The sequence below is a fragment of the Monodelphis domestica genome, chromosome 5 (assembly GCF_027887165.1).
Source record: "Monodelphis domestica isolate mMonDom1 chromosome 5, mMonDom1.pri, whole genome shotgun sequence".
NCBI lineage: Eukaryota > Metazoa > Chordata > Mammalia > Didelphimorphia > Didelphidae > Monodelphis > Monodelphis domestica.
Window position 1 is genome coordinate 136,765,624 of NC_077231.1, and position 19,309 is coordinate 136,784,932.

The window sequence follows — 19,309 nt, forward strand, 5'->3', positions numbered from 1 at the left end:
ACTCAAGTCCAATATTCCAAATCTCAGATTCTGTTCATTGTGCTACACCAATTCTTCAGTACTGGGGAGACTGGACCAAAGAGGGTAGGTTGCTTTCCCAGGGTCACAAAAGTAGTAAATGGCAGTCAGGATTAAAACCCAACTCCTTTGACTCCCAATTCAATGTGTGATACAAACTCCTGAACCTGGTGGTCCAGTTATGTAGTAATGTGCTATTTCTTTGTATAAAAAAAAATTGACATTGTTTCAGTCTCATGGGATATTGTCTATACTTTGAGTTGCTTCATCAGCATGATAGAGATGGATTTATTTCTATCTGTCCATAGACTTGAGCCAGAACCCTCTCAGGATCAGTGCAGGCATTTGCCAGACAGTTGGCCAGGGGAAAGTGTTCAGTCTGTGGTCATATAACAGTGTAGTAATTAATTCCTACAAGACACAATGGCAACACTTTAAGACATGACTCAGGAGGGATGATCTGATACAAATTAATTGGCCTGGAAAGAGAATAAACTGGGATAGTACAATATAATGTGCATAAACAGAAGAAACAGTAATGTTCCCTTATTCAAAATCAGTAAAATCACCCAGCAAGTCCATAGAGTTCCCCAAGGATTGGTTCTTAATGTAAGAGCAGCTTCCCAATTACCTACTTGACTAAAGCAATTTTGGAGCCACTTTTTCCTTCTTTGACCTCCTGATCAACCTATTTCATGATTTAGGAATGTACTATTAAGCAACAGGAAAGGATGAAGATAAAAGATAATAGACGAAATAATAGAAAAAATAAATTCATCTTTTTATAAAATGCTTTGCAACTAGTGTTTTTCATATCTGTCACATCTTAGAAATCACATTAATGTAAATGAAAATATTTAATAATAGCTATAAAATGAAAGCTATTTATAACAAAAGAGGTGGTTTTTTTTTTCACAAATACCCAAGATTACTTGTAATCATTCTTTGAACCAAAGGTCTTGTGGTTTCTGGACAAATTCTCAGTTTTTTAGGAGTTAGGATCATATGATTTCAAGTTAAAAAGTCCTTTATAGGTCAGTTAATTTTTCCAATTTTAGAGATGATAATGCTAAAGACAATTTTATGATTTTCTCAAAGTCTTGTGGGTTGCAAATACTTATTATTAGTCAATACTCCTGGTATTTTTCTCCCTTACCACATACCACATTTCTACTCATACGGATTTTTTTTATAAGTTCAAAGCTCAAGTGGATTGGTTGGGGGTGAAGTGGAAAATATAAATGATTGAGTCTAGATTTGAAGATAAAAATTGGCCAATAATAAGATAAAAGTGTTAAAGATGTCTTTACCTGAACTCATGGAATAGTGTAGAACAATTAGGTCAGAGAAAGTGGAGTACAGCTTCTGTTCAGTGTTTCCAGGATGTACTTCTTATCTCAGTTTTGTCTTTGACAAAGTCCAAAGTGTGTTATGGTCTTGAATAAGTTTCTGTAAGGTGGAATACAGGAAAAAAATAACTCTGAAGCTTTGGACAGAAGGCAGAGAAAGGGGGTAGGTTCTGGGGTCACAAAAGTAATAAATGGCCTGGGGCTATGGCCCTATCAATGGCAACCCATTCCAGCTTTAGGGAATGAGAGGGTGAGCTTGCCTAAGAAGGGAAGGCAAATTTGAGGAGACCCTAGGAAGACAAAGTGGTCTCTGGAAGGGAGAATCTGCTACTGCTTCTGCAGCTACTTTCCTACAATGAAACCCTGATATTAAACCTACATCCAGAGGATGAAGGCAGCTCATGATCATATTGGTGAATGAAATAGTGGGAATGCTCCAAAGCCAAAATTTCAGAATGGTTGTTATATCTGTCTAGTACATATATATTTACTTCAGGCATATCAGAATTCTGAGACTAGAATTAGGAAGTTTTGCAGGTAAAGAAACATGCTGCAAGTTGAATATAAGCTTGAAGCTTGCTTGGGAAGTCACAGGAGGATGGGTAAGGAAAGTTTTTTTCTTTTTGATGGATGGGGTTCCCCTTTTTAAGGCTCATGGTCAACAAGCTTGGGGTGAATGAGCTAATAGATCCTTCCTTGTTTGATGCTCAAGGAAAGGGCAGAATGATAGGGATCAGAATAGGGTGGTACCCTGCCAAAAGCACTGTCTGATAGGAATGACTTCTACATCCAGAGCTACATTGGGAAAGTGAATTCTAGAAAGGCTAAGTCATAGTAGAAGGTTGGCCAAAACAAAATCTAGGTCATTGTTGCCCATCATCCAACCAGTATTAGGCCATCTGGGTTCAATGATAACATCTGGAAGAAGTTCAGTCATCTATCTAAGACCTGCATAAACTTTAAGGCATGTAAAATCTCAAGTAATTTCTTTCCATTTAATTTAAGCTCACTGTAATTGTCCCTATAGTACAGCTCAGTACTAAGTTTCTTAAAATGATAAAATCCTTTATTTATTTATTTATTTATTCATTCATTCATTCATTCATTCATTCATTCATTTATTCATTCATTCATTTATTTATTTATTTATTCATTTATTTATTTATTTATTTATTTATTTATTTATTTATTTATTTATTTATTGTTAATTTTATTTAATTGATTAATTTAGAGCATCTTTCCAGGATTACAAAAATCATGTTCTTTCCCTCCCCTTCCCCAACTCCCTTCCATATCTGACACACAATTCCACTGGGTTTTACATGTATCTTTGGTCAAGACCTAAAGTAATAAAATTCTTAAAAGCTCTGGATAGCTTCAGAAAACAGAGCTTGGAAAAAAGGAAGAGTCTGCATCTGAGGGTGATTTAGCATCTTGGCTGGAAGGAGAGATTATGATAGTCAACCCCCAATACAGACAGAGTACCAGCAAGTCAACTTGGGTGTTGACCATGGCAGCATATTCAGCCATTTTATGAAGGATAGAAAGGGGATATCTGCCAAAGCAACAGTACTGTAGAACTGATGATGAAATGGACTCTTCTTACCCCATATATTCACAATTTACAATAATATTCTCATTCTCCTCTACCTTCCCCTGCTTCTCTCCATCCCTCAACCCTCCTCTTCCCCTCTTCACTATCTTCCCTTCTTTTTTTATCTAAAATTAGGAAGTAGAATATATTTTGCTTTTTAAAGACATTTTTCTCCTTCAAGAGGCAAATTCATTGTCGGCCTCAGTTCATTCTAGATTTTAGCATTTTTGGATGCTCTTTATAGATGTAAATATGCAATTGTTTTTATTTTTATGTATCTGAGGAAGAACTATGGGAAAAACACAATCTCTTAGTTCCCCCAGCTATTCTCTAACAAGAAGTTTAGCTGTTAGAAACGTTTACCCACAGGAAATTCTCTAATACTAAGGAAATCAGTTTGGACCTTCCTCCTTCTGCCACCTCCAAAAAAAGACAGGAAAAAACAATGTGTTCTTCTAAGGCATGTGGCTCTTTATACAATATTTCCTATATTTTTTTTAAAAAATTGCTTTGGCATTAAATATAGGCACTTTCACTGAATAAGATTCTTTTATCCTTGACTGACTTTAGTAATAATAAGAATTCATTTTTACATGACTTTTAAAGTGTTTTCACAATAATCCTGTGAAGAACTGAAAATATTATGCCTATTTACAATGGAAAAAAACTTGGGCAAAAATTAAAAGTGACTATGGTACCAGTATTACTATTACCATTTTACAGATGAAGAAACCAAAATAAAAAATAACATCAGTTGCTTAAGTTTAAATAACTAGTGAGTAAGAGAACCCTGGCCTGAACCCAAGCCTCTTGATTCTAAATTCAAAGGTCCTTTGACTATAACTCACAGCCTTCTTTAGAACTTAAAAACTCATTTGTAGGCAGTCTGTGGTGTTCTTTATTTGTGATGTGTCTGAGTATCTTTCTGCCTCATCAACTGGAGAAATTATTAATCAGGTAAAAAGTCAGGCTTTGTTCTTTCCAGCAATAAAAATTTCAAAGGTTTTCATGAACTATTAGTTTGAAAAAAGAGATTGCTTCAGGTATGTAAGTTCAGTATTATTTTCTAGCTTTATACTTTTACATTTAAGGAAGAACAATGAAAAGTATACAAGCATAACTTGCTAAAGATAAATGTAGTAAATTGAACATTTCCAGTTTATAAAATTATGGTTTCATCATTTTAGTGTAAAATGATAATAATGAAGTGAACTAAGCTAGTAAACAAGTATATCAGCTACATTTCCTAGTTGTGTGACCCTGGGAAAGTCGCTGACTACTGATTATCTAGCTCTTGTGCCTTAGAATTGATTCTAAGACAGATGATAGGTCTTTAAAAAATGTAAAAAAAGTATATCAACTAAAGATCTGATGTTAAGAATTTATAAGGAACTGATACATATTTCTTTAGGGGATATTTTAAGTTTATTTTTAAATAATGTTACTTTTTCTCAATTACATGTAAAATTACAAGCAATCTGATATGTTATATATGATCAATCATGTAAAACATAATCTATTAATTGTTTTGTGGAAAAAAAACTTGAACAAAAATATAGAAAGTAAAAAACAGTATGTTTCTGTATGTATTGAGATGCCATCATTTCTTTTTCTAGAGGGAGATTGCATTTTTCATCTTGAATCCTTGGGGATTGTCTTTGATCATTGTTTTGCTGAGAACAGTGATGAGATTCACAATTTTTTGTCATACAATACTTTCTGTTACATATATTATTCTCCTGGTTCTGCTCATTTTAATATGCATCAGTTCATATAAGTCTGTCCAGATTATTCTGAATCCATCCTGCTCATCATTTCTTATAGCACAGTAGTATTCCATTGCAATCATGTACACCTTGTTAAGTCATTCCCCAATTGATGGCCATTTCCTTATTTTCCAATTCTTTGCCAACATGAAAAGAACTGCTATAAACATATTTTATACAAATAGATCCCCTAATTCCCCTTTTTAAAGGCTGCTTGGTATACAAACCTAGTCGTGGTATTTCTGGATCAAATGGCTTTAGAGAACTTTGAGTATATTTCCAAATTGCTCTACAGATTGATTGGATCAAGGAACTGATGAATATTTCCTTGACTAATAATACTGGTTCCCCAGATGGGCAATCATCAAAGGACTTGAACTGAAATGATCTTAAAGAAAATAATACAAACTGCTAATCACCAAAAGTATTGTTATGGTGATAGTCTCAATGAAGCACATTACTATATATATAGTATTGATATATATATATATATATATATATATACACCATCTTACAGTCTCTAAAATTACTAAACAATAGCCAAATAAAGGGCAAGATTATTTATAGGGTTGAAAGAAATAGAAACTCTTAATATATGGTGAGCTGATAAAGTACTACAAGCAATAAAGGTCATGAAATTTCCCTCAAATGTCATTAAAAGGAAATCAGATTAATATATTCAAAAATAGTTAATATATTTATAGCTGTTAAAAAAGGAAATCATTTGGCAAATCAATACATTGACAAATATTTATTAGACATTTATTTTGTGCCAGTTATTGTGCTAAGTGCTAATATACAAAGAATAAACAAAACAGTCCTTATCCTCAAGAAGCTTATATTTTAATCGGAGGAGATAATGTACATAAATAAGTATATATGATGTGTATTTATCTATACATTATGAGTATGTATAAACACATATATGTTTATGATGGAAGGTAGCTTTAAAAGGGAGAAGTTGATGGGAGAGAAAGGATGCTACAAAGTTAAGAGATTTGACTCCTTATTTTGCATATGCTTGGATTATTTTTCTGATGATGATTAAATTGATAATTATAACATTTATAAAACCACTTAGAGCTATTACTGAGATTTGGTGGGATGGGGTTCTGACTACAATATTACTCAAGAAGGGTATATATACTTTATTGAAAAGAGACTAGACAAAGGCAGTTGAGGCAGAACAGAAGAGATATATTCATGTGAAGAAACCAATAGGATGTTAATTAGGAGAAAATAAGAAGTCCTACATTTAAATACATGAATTTTAAAAGTACATAATATGGGGAAATGTAGTTAGATAAAGTTTGTGGGAAAAAATATCCAGGCACTTTAGTGTACTGTAAATATTTTGAGACAACAGTGAAACATAGTGGCTCAAAAACCTAATACAATATTATACTGTATTAAAAGAAGTATAGTTTTAGAACAAGGGAGTTTATAATATCATTGTAGTCTGTTATAGCTAACCCATATCTGGATTATTGCATTCAGTCATGGATGTCATATTTTAAAGGGATATTGAGAAACTGGGGTATGTTCAAAGGAATATGTCAAAAAGATGAGGGGAATGGAAAATATGGTGCATTCAGATCAGTTGGAAGAATTTGGAATGTTTGCTTATAAAGAGATTTAGGGGAACATGGACTTCAAGCATTGAGAGCTATCATATTGAAAAATTAAGATATATGACATATGGATCAGAGGAAAGAATAAAGTAGACTGAGGAAAGCTGTATAAGCAATCTTCGACTCAATATAAAGACACAACTTGTCTAAAATTGGAATTGGCTATTACAGGAGCTCTATCATGAAAGATCCTTAAGTGGGCTCTGAATGATGACTTGGAGATACTGTAGACAGCTCTATGACCTTTCAAACTCACTTAGTATGCAAATGGATTGACTACAATGTAGTCATAGTTCCTGGAGTAAATAATTACTTGTCTTGTAAATAATAAAAAAAAAAGTAAATCATCACGTCTTGAAAGAAATTTTAGTAAAAAGGTCCATGGGAAGGTTAACACTAAAGAAAGTTGTTTGAAAAGAATAAGTGGAATGTTTCACATGAAAACTAAAAGGAAGTGGTAGAAATTTTTTGTATTGAGGGCATTGATATCTGATGGTTTGGAAACCTCAAAAAGGACAAATTATGTTATAATATGAATTATTATCAAAGAGTAGTATAGAAATTGACAGTGAATGAGAAAACATGTTGTTTTGTAATTTTTAATATATTTGTTGCTCATGTTGTCCTTATTATCTGTATCTTATCCTCCACTAGATTCTAAACTCATGAAGGCAAGGGACATCTGTTATCTAAACTTTATGTCTCTTCTAACTCCAAACACAGTGCTGTGGCACAACGTAAGCACTTAATATTTATTAAACTAACAGATTTTCACATGAAAAGAAAGTCGGATGTTTTACAAGGAGGCAGTAGTGGAAGGGGAGCACTGGTGTAGAAGTCTGGATACTTAGATTATAGTTCCAGCTCTGTTACTAACTTGTATAATCTTGAGCAATTCTCTGTAAAATGGAAATATTAATATTTGCCCTGGCAATAAATGTTCTACTTAGATAACTCCTGTTCACATAAGTAACAAAATTATGGATTAGACATTTACTATTCCCTACAACCTCTCAAACATCTCTAAAATAGAAATTGTACATCAAAGATAAAGCAACTTCAGCTATTTCCATGGATCTAGAATCTAAAAGAAAATATCAGGAAGAAAAAAAAATCTCAAAGTCCTTGAAATATAAAAGATAAATCAACAGGAAAACAGTAAAAACAGGAGGAAATATTGACCTCCAGATTTAGTGAATGAGTTCAGGAATCTATGATCTAACACTCATTCCTGAATTCCTACAAACTCCAAGACTCATGGTGGCTAAATTTAATAATTCAATTCAGAAATGTCTATCAGTCATCAGGAAAAAGACCTTCAAATTCAAAGGAAATGACATCTACTAGAGAAAGATGGAATGGAATCATATATTCTGAAAAGTTACAGAATTCAGGATGCAGTCCAGTCCTAGGCTTCAAATCTGAGCTTAACCCTAAAGAACAAAATATAGATATTTAATCATAAAGAAGAGTTTGAAACATTTTTAGAAAGAAAATCAGAACTGAACATATTATTTCCTTTTTGAACACTAAACAATAGAAATGCAGAAGGAGTAAATAAATGCAAGGGATAAGGACAGCAGGAAACAGTGAAAAAGAAAAAGCAGTACAAGGTGCCTTTATAAATAGGCCCAAGGAGATGGGCGAAGGAGGAACTCTGATAGAGGTAACAGTGAAGAACCCAGCACGAAGCATTATGGACTGAAACTTCCTTCAAGTGAATGCTTCTTTGGTAGGATTACATTACAACATGAGAGGGTACATGAAAGAGGTTAGGGGGAGTGCTGCTGGGCTGAAATAAAGGGCTAGCAATGAGGGGAAAGACGTTTTAAAATACCTAATGAACAGGACCAGCTTGTAGGGGAGTAGAGGAAAGAGAAATCTATTTGAGTAAATGAGATGGAAAAAAGAAAGGAGAAAATATATGAGATAAAAGCAGAAAAGAGGAACTAGTAAAACTTTAAGGGGAAAGAGGATTAAAAAAACAAGGAAAGGGGATCAGAGGGTGAGAAAAAGAGTCACATAAAATAAACTGAAGGAGTATAATACTGTGTTCATAGCAGAAAAGAGTACAATCATAACCTGACCAAAACATTTAGAGCCAAAGGAAAAGGTAAAACTAATTCTTATAATTTTAAATGTGAATGGATTAAATAATCCAACAAAATGAAAAAATAATGACATTAAATAAGAAAACAAACCCTACTACTTGTTTCTCTAAAAAACAAAGACAAAAAACCCCCCCTAAAACTGAAAGGATGGGACAAAATTACATCAAATGAATCTAAAGAAGTAAGGAATTACAATCAGGCTATCAGATAAAACAAAAACAAACATTAAAAATACAAAAGACATAAACATGGAAACTATATTATGCCAAAAGGAACCATAGCCCTCAAACCAGTATAAGTAATAAACATGTATGCTTCAAATGTCTTAACATCCCAGTTCATAAAGGAAACATCTGAACTTCAAAGAAGACAAGCAGTAACACAATAATAACAGGAGACTTCAATATTTGTCTATCAGTTATGGAGAAGTCTCAAGAAAGACAAAATGTAAAATATGGAACTGGTCAAATTTCCTGAGAACTAGAGTTTCTCTCTCATGGCATCTCATAAACGTGATAGAAAAAATATTGACTCTATTATATGGAACTTTTATAAAAGTTGACCATGTACTAAGGCACAGAGATATTGCAAACACATGTAAAAAGTCAGAAATAGTCAATATAACCTTTACAGTCTATAATGTAGTAAATAGAAACTGGCTCTGGGACCACATAGAAAAGAAACAGTTCCATCTGGAGATTTAACAGTGGAGTTTTAAAGAGTGAGTTTGGTCCAAAAAAAAAAAGAAAAAAAAAGAATCATAGAAACTATTATATCTATGTAAAAGAAAATAATGAAGAAACAACATACTAAAATTTCTGGGATGCAAACAAAGCTTCTATGTCTTCAGTCAAACCACCATTAAAATATTAAATAAAACAGAACCAAGGAAAGATCCTTATAGTACAACATTAGAGACCTCCCTCCAATTTGAAATTGATTCAGTGATTTTCTGTTGGGTCCAGTCAATCTGCTAAACTATAGTATTATCTAGCCCCAACTTTTGACCTATAAAAGATATTAACAAAAGATAGTAATGAAACTATTGATACTATTTTGGCCTTTTTCTCTGGCCTTTTTCTCACTTTTTCCAGAGTGAAAGGAGAGCAGTTAATTATTGACACACTGCATTGCACAAGCTTGCCCACGTGTACCTGAGAGGAGAGCTCCTGATAGTTGATATTAGCAAACTAAGATATGCCAACATTTAGGAGCAGTGTCCCGAGTTCTAATCAAAACAAATTACATATTAATTTGACCAAAATGGGGGTTCATGGATCATATTCTTGTATTCATATACACCTACTGTGTAGAGGATAAAAAATCTTGATTTCCTAGACAGTATATCTTGGGAATGTAGCCTTCTGCTAAAGAAAGAGCACTTATTGGGTAGTAGTAATCTTAGATATTGCCTCAAGATTAATCCTACTAAATTTTTGGGGCAGCTGGGTAGCTCAGTGGATTGAGAGCCAGGCCTAGAGATGGAAGATCCTAGGTTCAAATTTGGCCTCAGATACCTCCCAGCTGTGTGACCCTGGGCAAGTCATTTAACCCTCATTTCCTAGCTCTTACCACTCTTCTGCCTTAGCTTAGAACCAACACACAGTATTGATTCCAAGATGGAAGGTAAGGGTTCTTTAAAAAAAGATTAATCCCACTAAATTCTAGAATTCATAGCCCTTCAAAATATAACCAAAATTATGGATTTACCCAAACCAAGTCTGATCTTTAGGCCTGACCCAGGAGAGTTGATATTCTCTTTATATGTCCTAGGACACCACCTAGAAGTTACCTGGCAATATTTCCAAATATACTTATATGTGTTTTCTGAAAATTTGGATATCAGACCCAAGATCTCATCCAAAGCATTAAAAGTAATGCTTAATAGTCTTTATTTCATGACAGAAAATGTAGAAAACATAAAGGATTAACAGAAGTCTATAAACACAAAGTATATATAAGAACTGAAGTCGTGGTTGACATTAGGATAACACTTAAAATATTTCATTGAATCTCTAGGTCTACTACAGGGTTCGTCAGAGACTCTCCTTCAGATGTTTAGTGCCTCCTCTGGTTTAGATTTCCTTCAAAAGGCAAACATGTTTTATGTTTGCTCATCACTCAGCCTTATGTAGCACTAGAAATTTGTCTAATCCACAATAAGACAACTGAGGCACAGTTCTAAGCCAATAACTATCTAATAGAGGAGCTTCTTTAGAGTATAGCTTTTAGTCCCTGCAGAGCCCAGTCCCATCCTTTGATCAGTGCTGGCTTCAGAGAGTGATCTCAATGGTGGGCTTCAAACTCTTGGTACATCCCTTGGTCATGTTGTTACCAAATAGTAGTTAGATCATCATCCACTTTATCATCAGGTTGGCTTTATCAACAGATTCACTTTAATTTCTTGATTAGGTGATTCACCTTGTTTAATAAGGGTCACAAGGGAAGCAATTACTGAGTGGAGCCTCCCTTTCTAGTCTTGCCAGTTCCCTTCAAGCCATTTTGACTAAGTTAAATTTTGATATTGAATTCCTGGGAAAAACAGGATTCTTATTTTTTTTTTTAAACCCTTACCTTCCGTCTTGGAGTCAATACTGTGTATTGACTCCAAGGCAGAAGAGTGGTAAGGGCTAGGCAATGGGGGTCAAGTGACTTGCCCAGGGTCACACAGCTAGGAAGTGGCTGAGGCCAGATTTGAACCTAGGACCTCCCGTCTCTAGGACTGGCTCTTAATCCACTGAGCTACCCAGCTGCCCCCTAGGATTCTTATTTTTTAATAATTATTAAACCATGAACTATAACTAGAAATATAACTAGCAGACTTCTGATTACTGTTTGTTAATAAGTAATAAAATATAAAATAAAAAAGTAATAAGTAATAAAAAAATCTCTATAAAATTATATTAAGGAAAATAATACTGATTAGAACTAACCAGGAATAAAATTTATTTAAAATGGGCAGGGGTCTACCAGAAAAAGGGTTTGGGTCAAATTATTTCTCATATTTACATTGTTCAAATAGGTCTTAGTATCTTGCTTCCAATTCCAATTTGTAGCTGTAATCCTTACTGTTCGTCCAACTCTAGTGGCTATGTAGGCAGCTTTCTTTTCTTTCTCTAAGAGATATGCTGCTCAGGAAATTTGTACTTTCTCGATAACATTCTATCCTTGAACTTGAAGTTACTTTTGAGGTAACCCCCAAGACTGATGCTATCCAATAAACCTTTCTCTGCAAAAGGGCCAAGATACAAGAATAATCCTGCCAAGGAAATCCCAATATATGCTCTTCAATCCAGGAATCTGAGTTTCAGGAACATTGTTCATCAACTCACCTCTCAGAGGACCTGATTGAGTAAATGCTTACCTCTGCCATGTAATTCTGCATTTGATACTGTCATGGCTACTGCCATCTCTTGGGGCTGGGAAGGAAAGGAAGTCTCAAGCTACATGGGCAATGCTATACAGTTTGTTGTATGTTTCTGCTAAAAGTTAGTATTAACTGTTTCTATGTGGTAAAGAGAGAAATTTCCATTCTGCACAACTATTTTCTTTCTTTTTAAAATTTTAACCCTTACCTTCTGTCTTGGAACCAATTGGTTCCAAGACAGAACAGTGGTAAGGGCTAGGCAGTTGGGGTGAAGTGACCTGCCCAGGGTTACACATCTAGGAACAGGACCACCCATCTCCGGGCCATAGGTGTATTCTTGAAGAAAGGAGAAAGTGAAAGGAAGGGTGAGGGGATAGGGGCAAGAGTTATCTTTTTTATAGGTCAGTACATAAATTCTTCCATGAAAATCTGATCCCATTCAATAAAAACCATGAATTGTCTTTGTCTTCTTAACAATGTGCATCTATATGCTATTGGGGAGAGAGTTATATTTATAAAATTAAGGTGGGGGGAACTTCTCTGATCAACTCCCTTAGAAATTAATATCTGAAGATAGCTAGCATTTTTCTCTCAAATCTTCTCTGGCTAAACTTTACTATTTTCTTCAGCCATTATTTATTTAACCTAGTTTTAAATCCATTCACTATTATAGTTGGTATATTATGACCATGTTCCAGTACTTCAAAATTTAACTTGAGTCTGTTGGCATGGACTTGTCATAGACAAGACCAGAAACAAGAGGAAATATGAACAAATATTTTAATTATTTGTTTAATTACTCTTTAATTACTCCATATTTATAAGACCATGTACTGAGGAGTCTGGTGATATTAGCTAGACTCTTGGACAGTTAAATCAATCCACTGCACCCCCCTTACTCCAATCTCTAAGGAGCATCCAACTGTAATACTTATTAAAAAAAGAAAAGCATTTTATTTCAGAGCTGTAATGTGCCAGGAGAATAATCAAATTGGAACTGCAGTCCACTAGAATAAGAATCATTTGTAATTCCTATTTCAAAAAATCTAGATCAAAGTTATATTTATGATTTTAAACTCTTCTCACATAGTTTCATGTGATTATCTGAAAAAATGTTCTTCCATGATCAATGGGAATATTATATTCAAGTAGGAAAGAAATATTTTCCTTTAGTTAAGAAAATACAACTTTGGTGCCATAAGGGTTAAAAGTACAAATTGTGGGCAAAATGTTGGGACTGTGCCATTTCCTCTAGTTTCTTTTAGCTATTTAATAGGCCAATAAAGTCCCTTGAGGGTGGGGAAGTTTACCTGTACAACAACACTTTGGAAAGTGCATTTGCCTTTGAAGGGTAGTCTAAGGCAAAGGTAGAGGGAACCCTGGTAGGATCCTGTAGGAGAATTAAGGATTTATTGGAAGATTATTTTCAAATGCTATATGTGTCAGTTTCAGGCTATGTGAAATGAAATAGATTACTGATTAAAATATATTTGAAGTAAAAATATCTGCTACAAAAAAAAATTCTGGACTTTATTTTACAGTGACATTTAAGGCAGCAATGTAACATTATGGACAACTTCCAATGACAGAACATTTTAGATGAGAAACAAGACTTACATCAAGACAAACAAGATCCTAACCATATTGTCCTGTGGACTTTTTCATGCCTTTGCAGTAAATAAGGGGGTTTGTTTCATCCAAAGAAACTCCTTGTAACCTGGTTTCATCTGCATTTGTAGGAAAACTGGCATCATTCTGGGTATTGCTTCCTTGCAAAAGCACCATGCCATTCGGCAGCAACCTTGAGCTATATTTGGATACAGGAAATTAGCAATTACAAGGTATTCTCTCTGTCAAAAGTCACAATTATTTTGTTCTGTGAAGAAATCAGTCATATAAAATCCTTTGTAGTAGTTTGAATAGTGCAAGCTCTATATACCAAAAAGGAGCATGGAGCTTAGCTGGATGTATTTTCAAGTGTAACATTGTTCTTATGAATAATAAAATTTAAAAGATTTATTTCTATTTGATTTGTACTCATTGCTAAAATGTTTTCAAATGCCATGGATCAATTGACCCATTCAACAAAAAATTCCAACCTAAATCTCACAAACAGTATCATTTGTATATTGTAAACCAGGTAATAGCCAAGAAAAACAGAAGCATGAGTTATGTTTTAATTGATTGATGAGTCAGGGGGATGCTTTCAGCTATTCATACGAGCATAGATAGTCCTTTTTATTCCCCTAGCAATATTTTTATAAGGTTATTTGTGTATAACAATAAGCCTGAGAATAAAAGATATTATTCAGATATGTAGTGGTATAAATTTTAGTTATTGGAATCAAAGAGCAAAGAAAGACCATGCTTCAAGAGTAGTAAAAGGTAGGTGATAGGAAAACATGTAATGTAGTAAGACAGAATTTGAAATTAGCTTATATCTACACTTCACTAAAAGAAGAAAAAAAAAGGAATTGAGTGCCAAATTAAGTTTGTTGATTTCTCCTGGAGTGGCTCAAACATGAATGCATTTAGATGAACTTAACCCCCCAGTTTCATTTCAATCCAATTCTAGATAAAGAGAGATGTGAGATGGGACAGCCAGGTGACTTAGTGAATTGAGAGTCAGACCTAAAGACAGAAAGGTTGTGAGTTCAAATTTGGCCCCAGGCACTTCCTAGCTATGTGACCCTGAGCAAGTCACTTAACACTCATTGCCTAGCCTTTACCATTCTTCTGGCTTCGAATCAATTCACAGAATTCATTCTAAAACTGAAGGTAAGAGAGAGAGAGAGAAAGAGAGAGAGAGAGAGAGAGAGAGAGAGAGAGAGAGAGAGAGAGAGAGAGAGAGAGAGAGAGAGAGAGAGAGAGAGAGAGAGAGAGAGAGGGAGAGGGAGAGGGAGAGGGAGAGAGAGAGGGAGAGGGGAGAGGGAGAGGGAGAGGGAGAGGGAGAGAGAGAGGGAGAGACAGACAGACAGACAGATAGATAGACACATAGACAGAGTCAGAGAGAGAATTCACATAAGGCAGTCAAAAAAGACCAAACTCCTTTAGCTCTAGAAGAGCATGTTTGTATAGACCCTAAAATACATTAGAATCAATCTAGACATCAAAGCAAAATGGATTACCATGTCTTGTTCCTACAATGAGACATGAACAGAGAACAAGATATTCAGGGTCAACGATGCCACTGTGTGACCGAAGGTGGCAAGAACTTCCACGTCACATAGACAATCAGCTGTCTATGTACAACCCCATAGGACATGTTATAAGAATAATCATATAACTTGGAGATAATTTATTGAAATTCAAAGAGCTGATGCTGTAAGGGTAAGTACTGATGAAGTCATTTATAAAAGAGAGGTGAAGACTCATCTGTCAAAGTATATTAAGTACTATTCAAGGGAAAGGGTTCCCCAGTCAGCAAACATAAATAAAAGTTCTTGGTCTGGATGGTTTGTCTATCCCTATATAATCTATACTTTGACTCCTTTGGGATAAACATAAAGGGATTCATAGTTTGGGGAGAAAAGCCAAAACATATATCAATTGGTATTAACTTTGCTTTGTTTCTGAATTAGAATTTAAATGAATTTGCAAAAAGAGACTAAGAACTCACATACAGGATAATTCACACTTGAAGGAAAATATTCTCTAAGAACTTCAAACTCTTTTTGTTTTTTTTTTCCTAGAGATCCATGCTGCTTGTCACCTCCCATGAATGGAATAAGCTACCTCCCCAAGAGTTTTCTGAATAGTGGACATAGGTATTTCCATTTTCTTGGCAGGCACAATTATTGTGTCATAGGATCATCATAAAGGATCATATATGGATCATAACGGAACCTTGTGGCTGGAATGGACCTTACAGCTTATAATGTTTGACTTCATCATTTTATAAATGAGAAAACTGGAGGAGAGATGGCCTAACTCGTCCCAAACCTATCCCTCCTTATTGTTGTTGTTCAGTCATCTCAAGTATGTATTGTGATACTTGGTGACCTCATTTGGGGTTTTTCCTTTCAAAGATACTGGAGTGCCATTTCCTTCCCTAGTTCATTTTATAGATGAGGAATCTGAGTTAAGTGACTTGTCCAGGGTCACACAGGTAGGGAGTGTCTAAGGCCAAATTTGAACTCAGGAAGATGAATCATCTACTGGTACTCTATCATGGTACTCTACTGTGCCACCAAGTGTCTTATCTCTCACTTGTAAAATTGGATTTGAACTCTGGACTTCAATCCCCACAATTCCTTGCTCCACTTCCCCAAAATGCTTTGTAATCTCACTGAAGAAGGTATTTGCCTGATTGCAAAGGCTTTTGTGTCTCTTTTCTACCTGGCTCTGCTGGCAAACAGAGTGTCTCATGATGTGAGTGAAATTTGGGTGGGCCTCATGGCCCACCTAGCATGTGCTTCTCTTGCTTGTATTTTCTTTAACCCTTGACCTTTAATAAACCTCATAAAAATATAATACTCCTTGCGGAGAGAAACTCATTTCTACCTGCCTCAAATTCCTAAATTTTAACTGTTACACATTAAAAATGAATCAGAATTTTTCTATTTAATTGAGCAAATAATTATTAAGCACTTATCATTTGTAGAATACTGAATGAAGAAATAAGGGAGATGAAGAGTTTAGATAAGATACAGTAATTGATCTAATGAAGTCAATTGTCTATAATAATTGTATAATTGAAAATCTGTTACCCTAAAAAAGAACTACATTTTCCAGGAGCCCACTGACTTCCTGTCATTACATACTTCCTGTAGACAGAGGATGTTAGTGAGTGGGCAGGCCTCTTGGGCCTCTTCCTTGGGCTTGCAGGCAGCATGGTAGCAGTGGTAAGCTAAGCAATTTTAAATGGGCTAATCAGCCATGGGCACGTGGTCTTTATTTTGTATCCTCTTTATTCCTTGATTTCTAATGATCATTAATAAATCTCCTAAAATATAATATTTTTATTATTGAGACTTAATTTTAATTCTTACATAATCTAGGACACAAACAGATAACTATAATGCATGCTATTATGTGTTCATTATGGTTATAGAACTAGAATTCTTTATTCTGAGGTCTACATTAGGACTTTGTGCAACCCATTAAATTCTTGTAGAAGCATAAATTAGACTTCAAGCAGATAACTGTGTAGTTTGTGGCCACCACCCATTAGAATTACTCTTAGCATCCTGGAAAAGAAGATAAGACTACTGAGAACTGTGAACTGCCTTAACACCTGAAAAGGATAGTGAAAGCCACATGCATTGTGGGACCATGGGGAAGGGATGGGTAGTAAAAATGAATTTCTCATCCCAGTAGTCTGAAACTGACTGCTGCTATTTCACTGGTCTTTGGAAGATGATTAAGACCCAAACAAGTCTTTGGAGTGAAGCAAAATCAAAACTACATTATTAAAATCTCTGGGAGACTCCCTTTATGTAGGAATTTTCATTTCTGTCTCCTTTGAGTCACTAACTCTTGAGAAAGAAGTCAGGGAAGTCATATTTCTGAATGTGTTTTTCTTAGGCATCTCGTATGCTTGGTATCAGATCCTACTGAGCGAAGGTCATTCTTTTGGCATTAGGTGAGTCTGTAATAACAAAATATTCCTGAAACAGCCTAGAGCCCTATTCTAATATGAAACCTATACTCTACTTGGTCCATTAATCTTGAGAGTGACTTGAGCTCAGGATGGAAAAGTTGCAAAACCAAATGCAATATGAAGTGTGCAAATGAATCTTAATATGAATGTGGGCTGTTAGAACTAATTTACATTGGGCTTGATCACCTCTTAAGTGAAATATGTGATTATTCAAAGGACATTGACCTAACAATCTAGACAGGTCTTTTAAATAGAAAAATCTATTGTCTAAACTATGATATAAAGTTAGAAAGCCACTGAATTAGCACCATAGATCTTCTATCTGAGCCAGGCACTACAGATGGACAATGATGGGCTATAGGACTGAACAGGAGGTGAGTGGGTTAGACAATATTTTGGACACTGTGTGCTGCTGCTTTTAATAATACCAAGCCGCTTACTGATATTTTTTTAAATCACTAATGTTCTCCAAGTGATATTTTGTGATTGTGTCTCAATATCAAAAACCTTAGAACACCAGAGTTATGATTGACACCATATTTAATGGAATGTTGTACAAACAGGGATGATTCACATTCAAATACTAGCTAACGTAATATTCTGGAATTTTGTGAATTAAAAAAATGGGTTTGTTATATAGTAAGGAATAGGGATGAATAGTGAGAGTGCTACAGTGTTGTCTACAAACATGAAAAAAGTAATGAAACGACCACAAAAACCTAGAGTAAAGTCCCTGGATTGAACTAGACAGGTTCTCTGTTGTATCCTTAAGGGAGAATGTATTCAGGAACTACACAAGATTAGGTGGGAAAGACTCCATAACGGAGAGAATGATCCTATCAGGGAGACCACAGAACCCCTGAAATACAGAAGTATAGCATTACCTAAAAAGAAAAAAAAATTCTGCTACCTGAAAGAGATGTGAAAAGATCTTAAGAGACTCAGATGTAAAATTAGAGAGTTGGATCTGATAGTCTCTTAAGATCCCTTCCCCTCTAAATCTATTTTCCTATGTAGTTTTAATTTCTTCCAGATACTTTTGTTACATACTTCTAAACAAACCTCTGCCTCTAAAAATGACAACTTCAGAAATAAATGTTCAAATGAAAGAGCTTGCCTTCACTGGCAAAATTATTCATCATCTCCAGTCTTCCTTAGACTGGAGGCAAAGTGTATCTGAATAGATCTTATTTGGATTTGTAAGTTTTGTGTCACGTAAGACTGGCTTTTTACCTTACTTGTGTAGTTATTTACTTGTAACAAAAAACCACTCATGTAAGATGACCCCTTTGATTTGCCATTAAATGCAAGAAATAAAATGGGTAAGGCAATCTGATTAAGACATTTTTCCATTTTAAGGGAAAAAATCCTATGTACCTCAAATATCATAAAATCAAGAGGCTATATCAGTTTTATTTCACTAGGCTGTAAGCTCCTTGAGGAAAGTACTTATGTGTCTTATGTATCCTTGTATGTCCTTCATTGCCTAAGCAGCAGAACTTTGCACATACCAAGCCCTCAGTGTCTGTCGGATTGAAATGAAGTACACTGAAACATTACTGAATACAAATTGAATTACTGAATACAAATTGCTCTGCTATTTATCTATATGACCAGAGGCAAGTTATCCAACCTCTTTGAGAATCAGTTTCATCAGTAAAATGAGATTGTCTCTAAGGTGACTTCTGCCTCTGAATCTTACATCTAACATTGTCAAACTTATCAGATTTCAGTACATAGCTGTTTCATTGGATTCAACTTTGCTTTTGAACTAGAATTATGCTTTCTGACCTGCCTAGTTTCAGATGGTGGTAAAGTGAATAAGAGTAGGAAGGAGGAAAAAGTTGAACTTAACAAAAAGTTCAGATATT

General features: G+C 34.8%; 1 protein-coding gene and 1 long non-coding RNA gene across 18 annotated transcripts in view; one reads left to right on the plus strand and one right to left on the minus strand.

Annotated features, from left to right (window-relative positions):
• LOC103093965 (uncharacterized) overlaps positions 1–13,861 on the plus strand; it is an 81,343-nt gene extending 67,482 nt beyond the window's left edge. The window contains exons 3-4 of one of the 2 annotated variants that reach the window (XR_001624814.2): positions 7,013–7,095; positions 13,378–13,861. This is a non-coding gene — a long non-coding RNA (uncharacterized LOC103093965). The remainder of the gene's footprint in view (positions 1–7,012; positions 7,096–13,377) is intronic. The other variant, XR_001624816.2, reaches the window with a different exon arrangement.
• The window catches only part of LMNTD1 (lamin tail domain containing 1), a 147,947-nt gene that overhangs the window by 77,581 nt on the left and 51,057 nt on the right, over positions 1–19,309 (minus strand). For 10 of the 16 annotated variants that reach the window (XR_008912214.1, XR_008912212.1, XR_008912213.1 and 7 more), the window contains exon 2: positions 1,329–1,467. The gene's annotated coding sequence lies outside the window, so the exon portion shown is untranslated. Of the gene's footprint in view, positions 1–1,328; positions 1,468–13,453; positions 13,644–15,455; positions 15,606–19,309 lie in introns of those variants that run through there. The other 6 variants (XM_056799413.1, XM_056799410.1, XM_056799411.1 and 3 more) reach the window with 6 other exon arrangements.